Here is a 15584-nt window from a genome sequence, read left to right on the forward strand (position 1 = left end):
ACCATCCAAACTATCTATGTACGATGTGGACTCGAACCATTTCTCTTTTTCTTATGGACAAAAAAAAAATCATTCTTCCCTCCATGGGGCACTATCTAATTCGATCTATTAGAATGGATCAGGCCATTTATCAATCCATCACGTTCATCTCGTATGCTCGTTCTGACTTTTCATCTACACTCATAGCTTGCTGTCTATGAAGCTCGCCTTCACTGGAATCAATAATCTTTCTAAGTGAAAGAAGATCTATGAATCAACCAACGTATAAAAACATTGAAAAGCGAGTGCTTTGTGCACTCACCTGCAAAGATCACTTGCTTTGTGAGTGATTGCACAAAGAACTCGCAAAGCGTCGCAAAGCTTGCTTCGCTTTGTGAGTGATTGCACAAAGAACTCACAAAGCTTGCTTCGCAAGCCAAGCTGCCACCTGAAGCGATGGGACAAAAGTCTAGCTCTTTCTCAAAACTTTTGTTGCCTATGAGCTTTGAAGCAAGTTTGTGAGACCTATAGTGGAGAGTGAAGTGTACTATGTCAGCTGTGAAGTGAAGATCTTCCAGTGTCTTCGGAGCGGACCTAAAGTCAGTGCTATGCAAGCTATAACTGGGAGCATAGCAGCTTAGGAAAACATATGTGACAATACTACGTCAGTGTCAAAAGCTACATTTGAGTTCTTACGTCTGTATTACAACACCAGCTACTTAAACACTTTGTTTGATAAGGTCAGGTTAACACTCACTCTCTTCATCAAGCTCTTTACGGCTTGTGTAGATGATCAATCTACACTCACAGTTTAAGTTGACTCCGTGATACAACAAGCAAAGCACTTTGCGAGTGCTTTCTTAAGGGATACTTTGAATGGCATTAGTGCCTACCTTTTAGTCGAATTCAAGCACTCCTTTCAATCTTCTCTTGAAGGTCAGGTCATATCCTTATTCAGGTCAGAACAAAGCCTTCTTGTTAATAATGAGTGCCATTAGTTAAAAAAGCACACTCTTTGGCTTCCCTAAAGTCTGTCATGTCATGTCATTTTGATAAGCAAACGCTTTATGAGTGCTTTGTGTTGGCACACTCACTTCACTTTCGCTTCGCACAAAGGACGCACTCGCAAAACAAACAAGGCATTTGCAACTTCAAATTGCTGAAGCTTCTAAAGGTCACGTCAGAGCAAAGCCCTCTTGTGAAGAGGGCTTTGCTCGTGATGTGGCATTGGGGGCTTTGCTAATAGCGTGATGTTCCCTAACAAAATTTTGATTGAAAGTTGTGAGGGCTCCTATGAAAAAAAAAAGATGAAGAGTGGTTATGACAGGAGCTGTGGAGACTACACTAAGATACGAAATTGCATCAGCTTAGGATATAGTAAAGGCTAAGGAACAGTGTCTTCCACTATGAACCTAGACTACATTAAGGAACAAGGAAGCTTGACTGAAAAAAGAAGTCAAGGACCTCTAATAGCTGCCCATGAGGGCAAAGGGATTTTCCCAAGACTTTTTGTGTTCGAAGCTACCTTTTCATGTGCTATTTAGAATGAGGGGTGTGTTCTTAGGAAGAGCCGTACGAGGCAGCTCACATACGGTTCAGGAACCAAGCCCCATCACATAGGGGCTTAGGTCAACACTTATATATTAGCCGGTCATCAATTGGAAGCAGCCAAGATGGTTATGAATTTAGATTGGTCCAAACCTTCGACCAGTGGCTTCTTGCGACCCACCCACCATGCCCATACAACCCTGAGGTTCCAAGACCTTATTTGCACTGCGAATAAGGGCCGAGTGGAAGGGGGCAGTCAGCAGGCTACATCTGGGCCACGCCCTTTGCTTTTAGATAGGATATACTCGATCTTAATTATCAAGTAGGAAATTGCATACCATAAGCCAATATATGTAGAGGAACATAAGTACATGATATTGAATGTAATCTAGGTCAATGCGCAAAGCAGGCTCGAGGTGCAAGAACTTTTGCTAAAATAATGAAGGAACTAGCACAACAATGTCTTGTGCGGCTACCTTTGGCTGTTGAAAAACTCATTGATTCTTGATGCCGAGCTATTATTGGTATAGTTTTCAATCCCAACCATGGTGCCTGTAAGCTTAGAAAAGTAGGACAAAGACAGTGGTTAGGCAGACACCTAATTGTTCATGATATTGCAATGAATCTAGTGGATCATCCTCATGGAGGAGGTGAGGGGCGCACAAAAGGAGGTAATCCTTTAGTCACATTGGGGGAAGCCCACCAAAGTAGGATTTCAGACCGTAGTGTGGAAACATAGAAATTAGTTCACGGCACGATGATCTATATGGAAGGGTAGTTTTATTGACCTTTTTAATGAAGAAAAAAAGAGAGAATGAAGTGAGCAATGTAGACTTTCATAGCAGAGATGCCAAATGTAGTAGTGTAGCCTTGCGTTGCAGTAGGACAGGCGTAACCATTTTCAGGAAAGTTTGGTCACATAGAATTTCTATTTTGCCAGAATTTGTTGATTTTGGAGTGCAAATTTACAATGGAAAAACTCATTTTCGTTGTAAGATCACTGAAGGAAAGGTTGGACACAAATTTAGAGAGTTTGCTTTTACATGGAAACGAAGACCTTCGAGAACAAATATTGGATCAGGAAGAAGGGGGAAAAACTAAAGTCAAAGCACCATATGGCACCAAAAAAAAAATCCAATTTCGGTAAGACTTGATCTAAATCATAATTCAGATTCAAGTCCATTCAGTTCGGGCGACCGCAAAAATCACCAGAGAGACCTATACTACAATAGAAGGCATGGGAGGACGTTGACGAACACGACTTCTTCTAATGCTAGAAGACCATAGGAAGACACCCAAGACTTGAGCATGTTGTGAAAGAAGCACATAGGGCGGGTGTGCTTCGACCGTGTCTTTGAGCCACAGCCGAATGTTTCTATCATGATCGTGAGGTGCAGGATACCAGGCTGATAAACCCGGCCAACATTGAAAGGCAAATGCTTGTGCTCAATAGAATCTCTCTCATTCGTCTCTCAATCAATTAAATGCTTCCATCATCTTTGTTAACATGATCCTACAAAAAAAAATCTTCAACATACTTTGTACGAGCATGAAAAAATGGATTAGCTGCTAAGTATAGGGCTCCGATATTGTCACATCATAGGTAAGGAGGCATTGAGAGTGATATGCCCAACTCTTCCAAAATTTCATGCATAATAATTCATTAGTTGTCTCTGCTAGAGATTTGTACTTGGACTCAATACTTGACTGAGCAATGGTCTTTGTTTTGTTTTCTTGATCGCCAATAATTTATGTTTTCTCAATCCCCAAGACTCTATGTTTTCTCTTAGATAGATGATAAACCCTTCCAAGATTTTCCATCCTCTTCCCTACCAGCTCAATGGGCATCCACAAATCCACTTACAGGTGGAGATGGAGAAGGGTGAAAGTGCAAGTCATAGATGCTGCACCTTTTAAATACAACACAATTCTTTTGACTAAGCTCCAATGGGCATTAGTAGGATTGTGCATAAATCCATTGGTTTTATTGACTAAAAAAGCAATGTTGGGTCTGGTTAGCGTGATATAGTGAAGTCCTCCAATAATCCTGTGATAAAGTGATGATTAGCAAAGGAAGATTGATCTTGAAATTTACTAATGGTGGGATCGTTGGGGTTGCCATCTTTTTTGCTTGTTGAAGCTTGGTTTCCTTAAGAATATTGTGAGTATAAGAATCACCTCATTCCCAACTTTTATAATTTCAATTCCTTGGAAAAATGACAAGGTCCCAAGGTCCTTGATGGAGAAATTCTTCTTCAATTGTTAAATGACTTGTTCAATAGTTTCTTTGGAGCTCCCCGAGACAATAAGGTCATCAACATATACAAGAATATAGATCTTGATATTTCCCTTGATTGAATATGAACAATGAATATGAACAATGATGAGTAAAGTTCAAGAGCTGAACAATGATGAGTAAAGTTCAAGAGCTTGAAGCGAGGCTGATTAGAAAATTAGTTGGGGGCCGTTTGATGGATTGGAAATCTAGAATTGGAAAAATATTTCTGGAAATAAGTTTTCTGGAATAAAGGAATGAGAAAAATCTTTTCTATTCTCATTTTGATGTGTGTGGGATGACTGAGAAATAAATTTCCAAAAAATTATTTCTTATTTTGATAATAAAGAAACATATTTCCAAAAAATTATTTCTTACTTTGATAATAAAGAAACATATTTCCAGATTTGCATAATATAGATATAGTTTCTTAAATCACTAGTCTCGTTCTCTCTCCCTCTATCTCTCTCTTATATGTGGGAAATTGGTGAATCCTTGCCTCAGATACGGAAAATTGAGACCTAAAATTGACTTTTTTCAAATGTTGCAATACGCAGGTAGGGGGCACTGGCAGTAAACTATCAGGACATGGTAATAACAGAAGTACAATTGGGAGTAGTAAATTTGATCAAGATATAGTAAATCATTTTAAAAGACAGGTGACCATGGAGTCAGAAGAAACAATTTCAGTTGCAAAATTTTGAAGTACAACAAGGCCAAAATCTTCCCTGAAACCAGGACTACAGGTGCCTGGGCTTCCCACTTAAGATGCATTTCGATGGTAGCATACATTTCCATGGATGGTCCGAGATGAGGCGGAACAAACTGCAATCATGCACCACAAGCAAGAACTGCTCCTGCTGAACAACTCAATATGGCACCTTTGATTTAATTGCAGGGACAACTACATCCAACAAAATGCTCCGAACAAACATAAAAATATACCTATTTGAATAGCAGAAGCATGAAGCTCTTATTTTACAGGGGATTGTGATTACAATAACATATGTGAAAAAAGAATGTACATAACTTCAATAAGCAAATCAACATTCAAGTGGGAGCTGAAAGAAATTATTAGAGCAAGGAATAAAAGCTCTATCACGCAAATCCATCACAAGAATCCTAAGTTGCCGGGGTACTCGAGGGTTTAGATTTTGTCTTTGCAATGCTTACTAGATCACCAAAAAGTTTGTCTTCAGCCTTAGCTGGCTTCTTCGGTTGCAAATAAGCTGCTGCAGCTCCTGGTGGTGCAGGAAGCAGTAGTTACTGCAGAGGAGGTTGATTTATAATGGTTCTTGATGTGGACCTACATTGTACATGATATTTAAAATTTTACTTTGAAGTAAGGGCAAAAAATGCTTCCATTGATTGGAATTGCCATGAAGGTAATGGAAAATATAATAATATCCACAAAGCACGTTCTTACTTTTAGATTGCTCACAAACTGTAGGTAGAAAGTCAGTGATCTAAACTTACAAAAATCTCAACATAAAATAAATATTATATGCAACTTCGTTTGCTGGAATTGTGGTTCAAAATCCATACATATGGGTTATAAGATGTTTCCTTCAATTTTTATAAACTTGCAAAAATTTAAGGCTACCATGTGAAATCTTCACAATAACAAAAAAACACAAAGGAAACAACATGGCACAAGGAAAAGTCAGGATGTTCACTTATTAGCCCTGTTCAACATCCTTTGAACTAGTCTGTGCAGCATCTGAACCATCACCAATATCCAAAAGGACAGGAGGAGGCTTTTTCTGCTCAGGGCGAATGGCAATTCCTGAAGCAATTGCGCCATGTCAGTGGGAGCTGAACTGTTGCAATCCACAACTCAAAGACGGGAGAAAACTAGAAATGGGGGGATGAAAAGAGAGAAGGAAGAGGGGGAGAAACAGTGTTTCATGTTGGATTCCCTCATAAGCATTTTAACAAACAGTTAATCCACGTAAGCTGCACATAAATCTGTAACATGTAAAAGTTTAACAAAATGTAAATGGAAAAGACAGGTGCACAGACAACCAGAAGTCCTTTGGCTTGCATGGCTTGTGTGGAGATGAAGAAAAGGAAGCGTGCCAACAAAAACACCATTAGGAACACCGACATCAGCAAAACATTATAACAACAATGAGCAAATAGGAGCAATCAAGCATACAGAGCATAATGTGTAATGCACACAAAGAAGGCAAATGGGCACAGTGAATGGGGAACAAGAGAGAGTGAGTGATAAAGGTCTCCATTTTCAGCAGCGCGAAGAACCCTTACACTTGGATGTATGCCTGCTGAAGACAGAAGGTCGCTGTGGTATGAGGACTACCTACACAGCAGGAGAGTGAGAGGGCGAGAGAGACGACGAGGGGTGCAGGAGAGTGAGAAGGCGAGAGAGACGATGATGGGATTGAGTGCGAGCGTTCCGTAATGGGCAAAAAAAAAACTGGAAACATATTTCCGCCTCTTGTTGTGGAAATATGTTTTCGGAAAAAAATTCCGGAATTGGCTTCAACAGTCATAAAATTTTGTCCACATTTGCTGGGCTGGAAAAATTTTAAAAATTTGATTTTTTTTTTGTTCAACAGTAGATTTCCAGCCTGTCAAATGGGCCCTTAATGTTTGGTACCACACCTTGAGTGCTTGTTTCAATCCATAGATTTCCTTATCCGACTCTCAAACATTACAATGTGCTTAGGATCTTCATATCCCTCCAATTGGCACATATAGACATCATCTGAAATCAATCCAATTATAAATGCATTGTCAAAATCAAGCTGGTGTAATGACTTGCAAACATTGCAATGTGCTTAGGATCCTCATATCCCTCCAATGGGCACATATAAACCATTTCTCTTTCTTTATGGGCAAAAAAAAAAATCATTCTTCTCCCCATGGAGCACTATCTAATTCCATCTATGAGAACGGATCAGACCATTTATCAACCTATTGTGTTCATCTCATAGGCTCATTCCGACTCTTTGTCTACACTCGTAGCTTGCTGTCTAAGCTCGCCTTCACTAGAATCAGTAATCTTTCTAAGTGAAAGAAGATCTATGAATCAACCAATGTATAAAAACATTGAAAAGCAAGTGCTTCGTGCAATCACTCGCAAAGATCACATGCTTTGTGATTTCACAAAGAACTCACAAAGCTTGCTTCACTTTGTGAAGCCAAGCCGCTGCCTATAGCGATGGGACAAAAGTCTAGCTCTTTCTCAAAACTTTTGTTGCCTATGAGCAAAGTTGCAGGAGCGAGCTTCAAAGCGAGGTTGCGAGGCCTGTAGTGATGAGTGAAGTGGACTACACAAGCTGTGTAGCAAGGATCTTCCAGATTGCCACTTCTTCGTAGCAAACCTAGAGTCAGTGCAATAAAAGCTGTAACTGCGAGCGTAGCATCTTAAGAAAACATATGTGGCAATACTACGTTAGTGTCGCAAGTTCAAATTGTTGAAACTTCTGAAGGTCACGTTAGAGCAAAGCCCTTTTGTGAAGAGGGCTTTGCTTGTGACGTGACGCTTGGGGCTTTGCTAATAACATGACGTTCCCTAATACAATTCTGATTGAAAGTTGCAAGGAGTCCTACGAAAAAGAAGAAGAAGAATGGTTATGAATGGGAGCTGTGGGGACTACACTAAGGTGCAGAGTTGCATCAGCTTAGTATATAGAAAATGCTAAGGAACATAATCTTCCACTATGGACCGAGACTACACTAAAAAACAAGGAAGCTGGACTGAAAAACGAAGTCAAGGACCTCTAATAGCCGCCCAAGAGGGTGAAGGGATTTTCCAAAGTTTTTTTGTGTTGTTCAAAAAGAGGGGTGGGGGGGGGTTCTTAGGAAGAGTCATATGAAGCAGCTCACATACGGTTCAGGAGCCAAGCCCCAATGCATAGGGTCTTAGGTCAACACTTATATATTAGCCAATCATCAATTGAAAGCGGGCAAGATGCTCGTGAATTTATATTGGTTCAAACCTTCGACCAGTGGCTTCTTGCAACCCGCCCATCATGCCCATACAACCCTGAGGTTCCATGACCTTGTTCGCACTACGAATAAGGGCCGAGTGGAAAGGGGCAGTCAGCAGGCTACTTCTGGGGCACGCCTCTTGCTTTTAGATACCATATACTTGATCTTGATTATCAAGCAGGAAATTTCATACCATTAGCCGATATATGTAGAGGAACATGGGTACGTGATATTGAATGTAATCCAAGTCAAGGCACAAAGCTGGCTCGAGCTGTAGGAACTTTTGCTAAACTAATGAAGAAACCAGCACCATAATGTCTTGACAAACTCATTGATTTCTGATGCTGAGCTACTATTAGTATAGTTTCCAATCCCAACCATGGTGCACATAAGCTTAGAAAAGTAGGACAAAGCCGATGGTTAGGCAGACACCCAATTGTTTGTGGTGTTGCAATGAATCGAGTGGATCATCCTCATGGAGAAGGCAAAGAGGTAGACCTACGGTGTCACCTTGGGGGAAACCCACCAAAGCAAGATTTCAGACCATAGTGGGAAAGCACAGAAATTAGTTCATGGCACGACAATCTATAAGGAAGGGGAAGTTTTGTTTACCATTTTTAATGAAGAAGAAAAGAGAAAATGAAGTGAGCAATGTAGGCTTGCGTAGCAGAGACGCCAAAAGCAGCAATGCAGCCTTGCATAGTGGTAGCACAGGTGTAACCATTTTTAGGAAAATTTGGTCATGTAGATCTTCTATGTTGCCAGAATTCGTTGATTGTAGAGTATAAATTTACAATGGAAAAACTCCTGTTTGTTGTAATATCACTGAAGGAAAGGTTGGTCATAAATTTGGAGAATTTGCTTCTACATGGAAACGAAGACCTTTGAGAACAAAGATTGGATCAGGAAGAAGGAGGAAAAAGTAAAGTCAAAGCACCATATGGCATGAAAAGGAAATCCAACTTCGGTAGGACTTGATCTAAATCATAGTTCAGATTCAAGTCTGTTCAGGAGGGTGACCACGAAAGTCACGGAAGAGTCATATACTATAAAAAAGGTATGGGAGGACGTTGCAGATGTTCGGCATAGACACGACTTCTGCTAACGCTAGAAGACCATAGGAAGATACCCAAGACCTGAGCATGTTGTGAAAGAAGCACACAGGACGGGCGTGCTTCGACCATGTCTCTAGGGCATAGTGGAATGTTTCTATCATGAATGCGAGGTGCAGGATACCAGGACGATAAACCTGGCCAACATTGAAAGGCAAAAGCTTGTGCTCAATACAATCTCTCTCATTTAATTAGGTCTTCGACCAAGACTGTGCTCAGTTCCGGATCCAATCTTTGAGAGAGCTGCCCTTTAAAGTGTGTCTTCCTGTATGAACACTAAAAGTAGAGGACTGCCTTTTTTGAAGCAAGGACCTTTAGTCCTTTCAAACATGCTAATCAGGCATTTTGATGTCATTAGGATAGGAGGGTACTGATATCCAGTAGTCAGTCAGTTACCGCCCATGGCCCAAGCTAGGTCCGACCAACACTATACTCTGAATCTCAAGTACTATGTCAGGAAGAGTTTCCAATGAAAGAGAAGGCAAGAAGACATTCTGCTCAAGGGTATCAAGCCTGAAGTAATGAATAGTGAATGTGAACCATTAGTGTTTATAGAACCATCAGTTTGATAGTTCAGTCAAAGCAAAGTCCAATACAGGCCCTCAATGACCAACTACATAGCCAAACATCTCCCATTGAGAAAGCAAGTGTGCTCTTCAACTATAAGGCTGCAATAGCAGCTTGGAACTGATAGAGATCCACTTGAGAGTCCAACTTATGGTCAACCCTAGACGCAAGAACTAGTGGGGTACTGATAGTGGAAGTTCTGTCAGCTTCAGCTCTGTTTACTATGACCTATGTTTTTCATATTTGGCTGTTGGTTGTTGACTTTTCTAGTCCAGGCCTTCTATTATTTATATTGGAAGTTCTTTAATGAAGTGTCTCATCAGAGTGGCAGTGAAAGTCTAAGTCAATCAAAGCCGCTAAGGGTTGGTACTCTCTTTCAGGAAGGTCAGTCTCACTACAAGCAAAAGCTCTCACTACATATGACAAAGAGGGCATTCTACCGATGAAGCTCGTGGGGCGGAGGTGTCAAGAGCTATCGACTCAACTGGGTAGGGTTTTCTTCATATCTACAACTAGTTCAACACAGATCAGTTGTTCACCACCCCCCCCCCCCAAAATGAAAGAGGAACCCCAAGTGTCAACGTTTATGTTCTTATTTGTTTCATGCGGTTCAAGATGGGTCTTCTTTTGAGTGATGCAATTACCCTTTCAAACTTTGATAAACACTTTTCCACATCAAGAGTGAATTCTTGATACTATTTGACTTCTTGAGTACATTATTGTTCATTTCTTTTTTCCTTTGGTCTCCTAACATACATTATTTGGTCATAGAAAGATTAGAAAGACCCCATTTTGGCTTTCACTTTCTTTGATTCAATTAAAAGAAAGGTGGAGAAGAAAAAGGAAACTAGAACAATAGTCAATAATCATTAAATATAATGAGAGAGAAAAAAACAAACTTATCTGGTCTTTTTGGATCCCAGTGAAGGCAAAGGTAGTGAAGTAGGTCCCATCTATCCTTCTGTCTGTATTATCCAGTCAGAGATCAAATGACTAGGGTCAATACGAGAACTTGAAAACAAACTTAAATGAACAAAGCACACTCAGACTTTACGTATCATGTCTGAATCTGTCTGGGGTTTGCAATGAAAAGATCAATCAAAGATCATGTATTTCTGTTCTGGGAGTGGAGAATATAAAATAGAACGAATATTTTTTTTTTAAATTTTTTTCTTTGAAGAAGATTAGGTCATCACAAAAACTTAGCTTAGAACTTAATTCGTTTTCCAGTTCACTTCTACTGTTTGGATCTATGACGAATGGAATACTGGTCAAATCTCATTCGTATGATATTATTCTATAAAGAAAGAGGACAACAGGTTATAGAAAGGAACGAAATAGTAGAAGAGTACGAGAAATTCAAAGAGATTCTTGGGTGGGAGTCAGGAATGCAATTTTTCGTGAGTGAGATAAAAACTCTTATAATGGCTGGTTTTAACACTGGGTTGAAGGTCTCTGAGTAAGCTATTATGTTCACTTGAAGATACCTTTTTGCAACTAAGCGAGCTTTGTATCAAGGGTTGGATCTGTTGGCATTGCATTTTAATTTGTCCACTCATTTGCACCCAATAATATTATATATAGTGTGACTTTGTTGGTAGCAACTCAACAATAAAAACTCTGAACAGCTTGGGTATAGGTCACTTGTTCAATTTCAGCATCATCTTGAGTAGTGGAAATGAAAGCCCTTGATTTAAATGATCTTGTCATGGTAGGGATGCATTCATGGTTAGGTCTGTCCACAACAGCGACTGGATTTGAGGTAGGCATAGCATTAGTTGAGGTGTGATGGTTTCACTATTTTCTAAGTTGGCTTTTAGAGGAATGACATCAATATTTGATTCCAGTGATGGCATTCAACTCATAGTTTGGGACCTAAAAAGTTGGTTGGTATAACACTATATGACCACTATGGGATTGAGTTTCAGTTGGTGTATGGCCGATGGTGAGGCTGAAGTTTGAGATATTCCTTTGGACACATCCTGGCTATGTGACCCTAGAATTTGGGGTCATAGTTTGGGTATGTTGTGAATAGGTTCTCATTGACTAAAATTCAGTTCTGGTGCATTCAAAATGGTATGATCATGATATTGAGCTCCTTCAATGAATACCACATGCCGTTTCATGAAGACCTCATGAGATTTAGGATCAAGAGTATCCTTTGCGTCAAATTCCACAACCTATAAAGATACCTTGACCTACAGCTTGTGTTGATTGTAGGGCATCAATAACAGGTAACAAACACCTATAAATGCTTTTATGATGGAGAAATTGAAAACCTATTTGAATAGATGATCAAGCAAAGAGACATAAATTTTGAGGAAGACAACTAGTTTACAATGAATATTGCAGTACAAAAGCATCAAAACAGAATTCATTTCCAATTTTGGCTTCTTGAAGCATAGTTAAAGTTGCTTCAACAATATGACAGTGCTTAGATTCAGAAAGCCCATTTTTTTCAAGTGTACAAGGGTAAGAATACCAGTGTATAATGCCATGCATCTTCAAGTATTGTTCACAATTTTGACTGCAATGTTCATCACCATTGCCAAATTGAAAAAAGAGAACTTAATGGACATTTGAAGATGCTTTTCAATAATGGACTTAAAATGAATAAAACAGTTACAAACATCAGATTTATTCTTTATAGGAAATATCCAGGAAAGCCTAGCAAAATAATCAACTGGGAGTAGATAAAATTGAAAGCCCTCTCTCTTTGGGATCAGTGATGCTGCCTAGACAAAACCGTGTATCATTTCTAACGGTTGATGGAAACAGAGCTTCTGTGACTTTCTGGCAGCTCAATGTTCACACACTAATGAAGACACATCCAATCCTTTCTTGAAAACAAGTTCCTTGAGCTAAGCTTGGCTAATTTGTGAGCATCGGTGTGACCAAGATGCCTATACAAGTACAGATATGTGCCTTCTTTGGCAGCAGCTAGCAAGGCAACTTTGCAGTGGGCTCTATTCGATAGAAGCTTGCCTTCGTCTTCTTTTCCTTCAGATGGATTTTGCTTGATCGACAATACTTGATCACAAGATTGTAATGGTGAAATTTAATCTATAATCATTATCAATAGAGAACTTTCCTATTGAGAGAAGGTTATTCGAGATGCCAGACACATGCAAAGTATTTTTTAGAATAAAATAAGAACTCCCAAGATATAAAAGTTGATCTCCAACATGAGTTCCACATAATAAAGTACAATTTCCAACAAGTATAGAGTTAGTACCTGATAAATATATTTATTTGCTGTACTGACTAGAATGACTAATATTATGTATAGCATCCATATCTCGATACCAGCAGTCATTCTCCTTGTGAACATTTGTGGCAGATAATGCTCTAGAAATTCCTAACAAGCTCAGGCCAAGTGACCTTTCCTCTTATAGTGTTGATAGGTTATGAGTGGATGTTGAGACTTATTTTGGGTTTGGTTGGTGTTTTCGACTTTGCTAGTTTCTATTGTTTCTATCTTGGCTTCATCCTCATTCATTAAATGGACCTTGACCTTGACTTCTTCCTCTAAATGCATTGAATGCCACATGTATGCTCATTGCTTTCTTGAACTTTTGGTTTTTATCATAGCTAGTCGGCTTTCTTGATTATTGAGTAGATCATAAAGGTCTGGAAATGATGGTGATGAAGAATTTATACATGTCGTGAGAGTTGTGACAAAACTCTTGTTTTCGGTTGAAAGACCGTTTAGAGCAATTTGAACTCGATCAACGTCGGGAGTCTTGTGACCGGCTGTCTGCCAAGTGTTGCCTGATTTGTTATAGACATATCATCTTTCTTGATAAAATCGAGGTCCTTTTTCAGCATCATTGACAACCGGGGAGATTGAGGGCCATATGTGTGTTCAATTTAACTCCATGCCTCTCTTGCGGTTTTGGTGTGAATGGTCTGACTTAGGATGCTTTCTATTATATGGTTTTGGTATGAATTGTCTGACTTAGGATGCTTTCTATTATAGTGTTTCAAATCAAGTTGACAGCTAGCTTAAACGACTTGCACCACTTTTCATACACTGGATTGGCACTCTTTTCTCCTTTGTCATTCTCAATAAACTATTGAGGTGGTTCTTTAGTGCCATCCACAAATGACAGCAGCTCCTAGGACTCCATGATAGAGTAAAGTTGACTTTTTAATAGTAAATAATTTTCCCTTGTTAATTTGATGGAGGGCGAGACTGGCAATGGCATTTCATTGCATGCCTCCAACCAAACATGACGATGTTGCCATATCAACTCAATAGACTTGCTCTTAAGAGCTACCTCGAAGGATCTGTATACCATAAACGTAAAACACAGGTCTAGCAGAAACTTTGAGACAACTTCTATTCTTAGAGTGATTCCCATTATATTGAAAGTGACAATACAACTGTTATAAATTTGATAGATATATCAGGTACAACACACACACACACTCACATATAGAGAGGGAGGGAGAGAAAGAGATAATAGAAATTCAAAAAATTGAATAACACACATGCTTGCATGGGGCACCATAATGTATTTCCTTATCTAAAGATCTTGTCCTAATTCATTGTTAATAACAAATTTTTGTTTTCTAATCTTTGACACCCTCCATAATCATTACATGTCTTAACAACTAAGGTTTTTAAGATAAGAAGTTCAAGGGTCATGAAAAAAGCAAGCGAAGAAAACCTAGCTCCTAAACTATTAAGATAAAAAAGTAAATATATTAAGCAAACAATGAAGATAGAAAGAGCAAGTGCACACACATAACAAGCAATTGAGATATAAGTCAAGTGAAGCTTAGCTAAGCTTGAGATGGTGCACTAAATCTCATGTTGAGCTTAAGCTAGGCCATCAAACACTATATCCTAGTTCAAGCAAGCAGAGCTTGGCTCATGAATTCCCTTATATGGCTCTATAGTTGAGTAAACCCTAAAGTGACCAGTATCTAATTTCTTCAAAAAGGAAATGTAATATAGTCGCTCATGATATATAATATTATAGTTTAGGCAAACATGTGGAATTAATGGAAATAATTGAAGTTACATTTTTTGGAATCAGAAGGAAAAAAATACAGTGATAGAATGAAGACCAAATTTTGCAAATTAAAATCAAGAAAGAGAAAGAGATCACAAATAAAGCAGTGGCAGAGCCATAAATTTTTTGCTAAGAGACACTAATTCAAATAATCTAATAAAAATATATAAATAATTTAGGGGCAAGGAAACCAATAAAAAAACAAAGAGATTTTATGGAATTGTGTGTGCAGCTCATACCTAGCACCGACTGAGAGCTAATTTGATAAAAAGGGGAGAGCGAAGAGAAAAAAATGAGGTGAAATAGAGCAAACAGAGCTAGAGAAGCAGTAACAGAGATGTATGTGGCTGTGTGTTTGTGTGTGTGTGTGTGTGTGTGTGTGAGAGAGAGAGAGAGATGCAAGTCTGGTGAAAGCAAGGAGAGTTTGTCAAAGGTAAGTTTATTTCAATGCATCATATATAGTAAAAATTACATTCTTCAACTGCTTATAAGCCAATTTGTTCTTTGTCATTTAATATAGAATTTGAACAGCCACCTATGGCAGATGATGCACGCTGTAAGAAGGGAGTTTGAAGGGTTTGAAGATGAATAACTTGGATTGAATACCAACCCTGCCAAGCTGAAGCATACCAAACTTTGACTTGGTTTTGCTCACATTCTCTTTCACCAATCTAGCTAGCTTGGTTTAGCCTTGGCCTTCTTTGCTTTTTGAATTGCAAACGATCAGCCTCTAATTGCTCCATCCACATTTCTTGAGACTGAATTAAGGGAAAGGCCTAACCAAGTTATGCATACAAGTCTAACATGATCTCTTTCATTAGGACCATGAGTGCCTTCAAGGACTAGGCCAAGTGGTAGAACTGCTACAAGGTGCAATTTTTCCTTTTTTATCCAGGCAAACAACATGTAGGGGACTACTGATGCAAGTCTACACAAGAACTAAGTCCCCAAACCTTTATCAAAACAAAATGTGCTATAAAAAAGAAAGAAAGTGCATGATTTAGGCCTCAGCACTGAGGGGACAAAAGACAGTGCCAACAAACATTTCTATAAATATTTACAAGGTCAAGCAACCCCAACTAAGGAGTAAAGGATCAGCTCTATGCATCAGAACAACAAGTTTTT

The 15584-nt window shown here is 39.1% G+C and overlaps 1 long non-coding RNA gene across 2 annotated transcripts; it reads right to left on the bottom strand.

Annotated features, from left to right (window-relative positions):
* Positions 1-4663: 4663 nt before the first annotated feature.
* LOC116251026 (uncharacterized) lies at positions 4664-6384 on the bottom strand. 2 transcript variants are annotated; one of them, XR_004171569.2, is made up of 3 exons: positions 6071-6309; positions 5479-5588; positions 4664-5108 (listed from the first exon to the last, which is right to left on the bottom strand). It is a non-coding gene; the product is annotated as an uncharacterized LOC116251026 (long non-coding RNA). The 2 variants fall into 2 exon arrangements; XR_007572898.1 differs by lacking the exon at positions 4664-5108 and having other exon boundaries at positions 5351-5588; positions 6071-6384.
* Positions 6385-15584: the final 9200 nt, after the last annotated feature.

The sequence above is a fragment of the Nymphaea colorata genome, chromosome 3 (assembly GCF_008831285.2).
Source record: "Nymphaea colorata isolate Beijing-Zhang1983 chromosome 3, ASM883128v2, whole genome shotgun sequence".
Taxonomy (NCBI): Eukaryota; Viridiplantae; Streptophyta; class Magnoliopsida; order Nymphaeales; family Nymphaeaceae; genus Nymphaea; species Nymphaea colorata.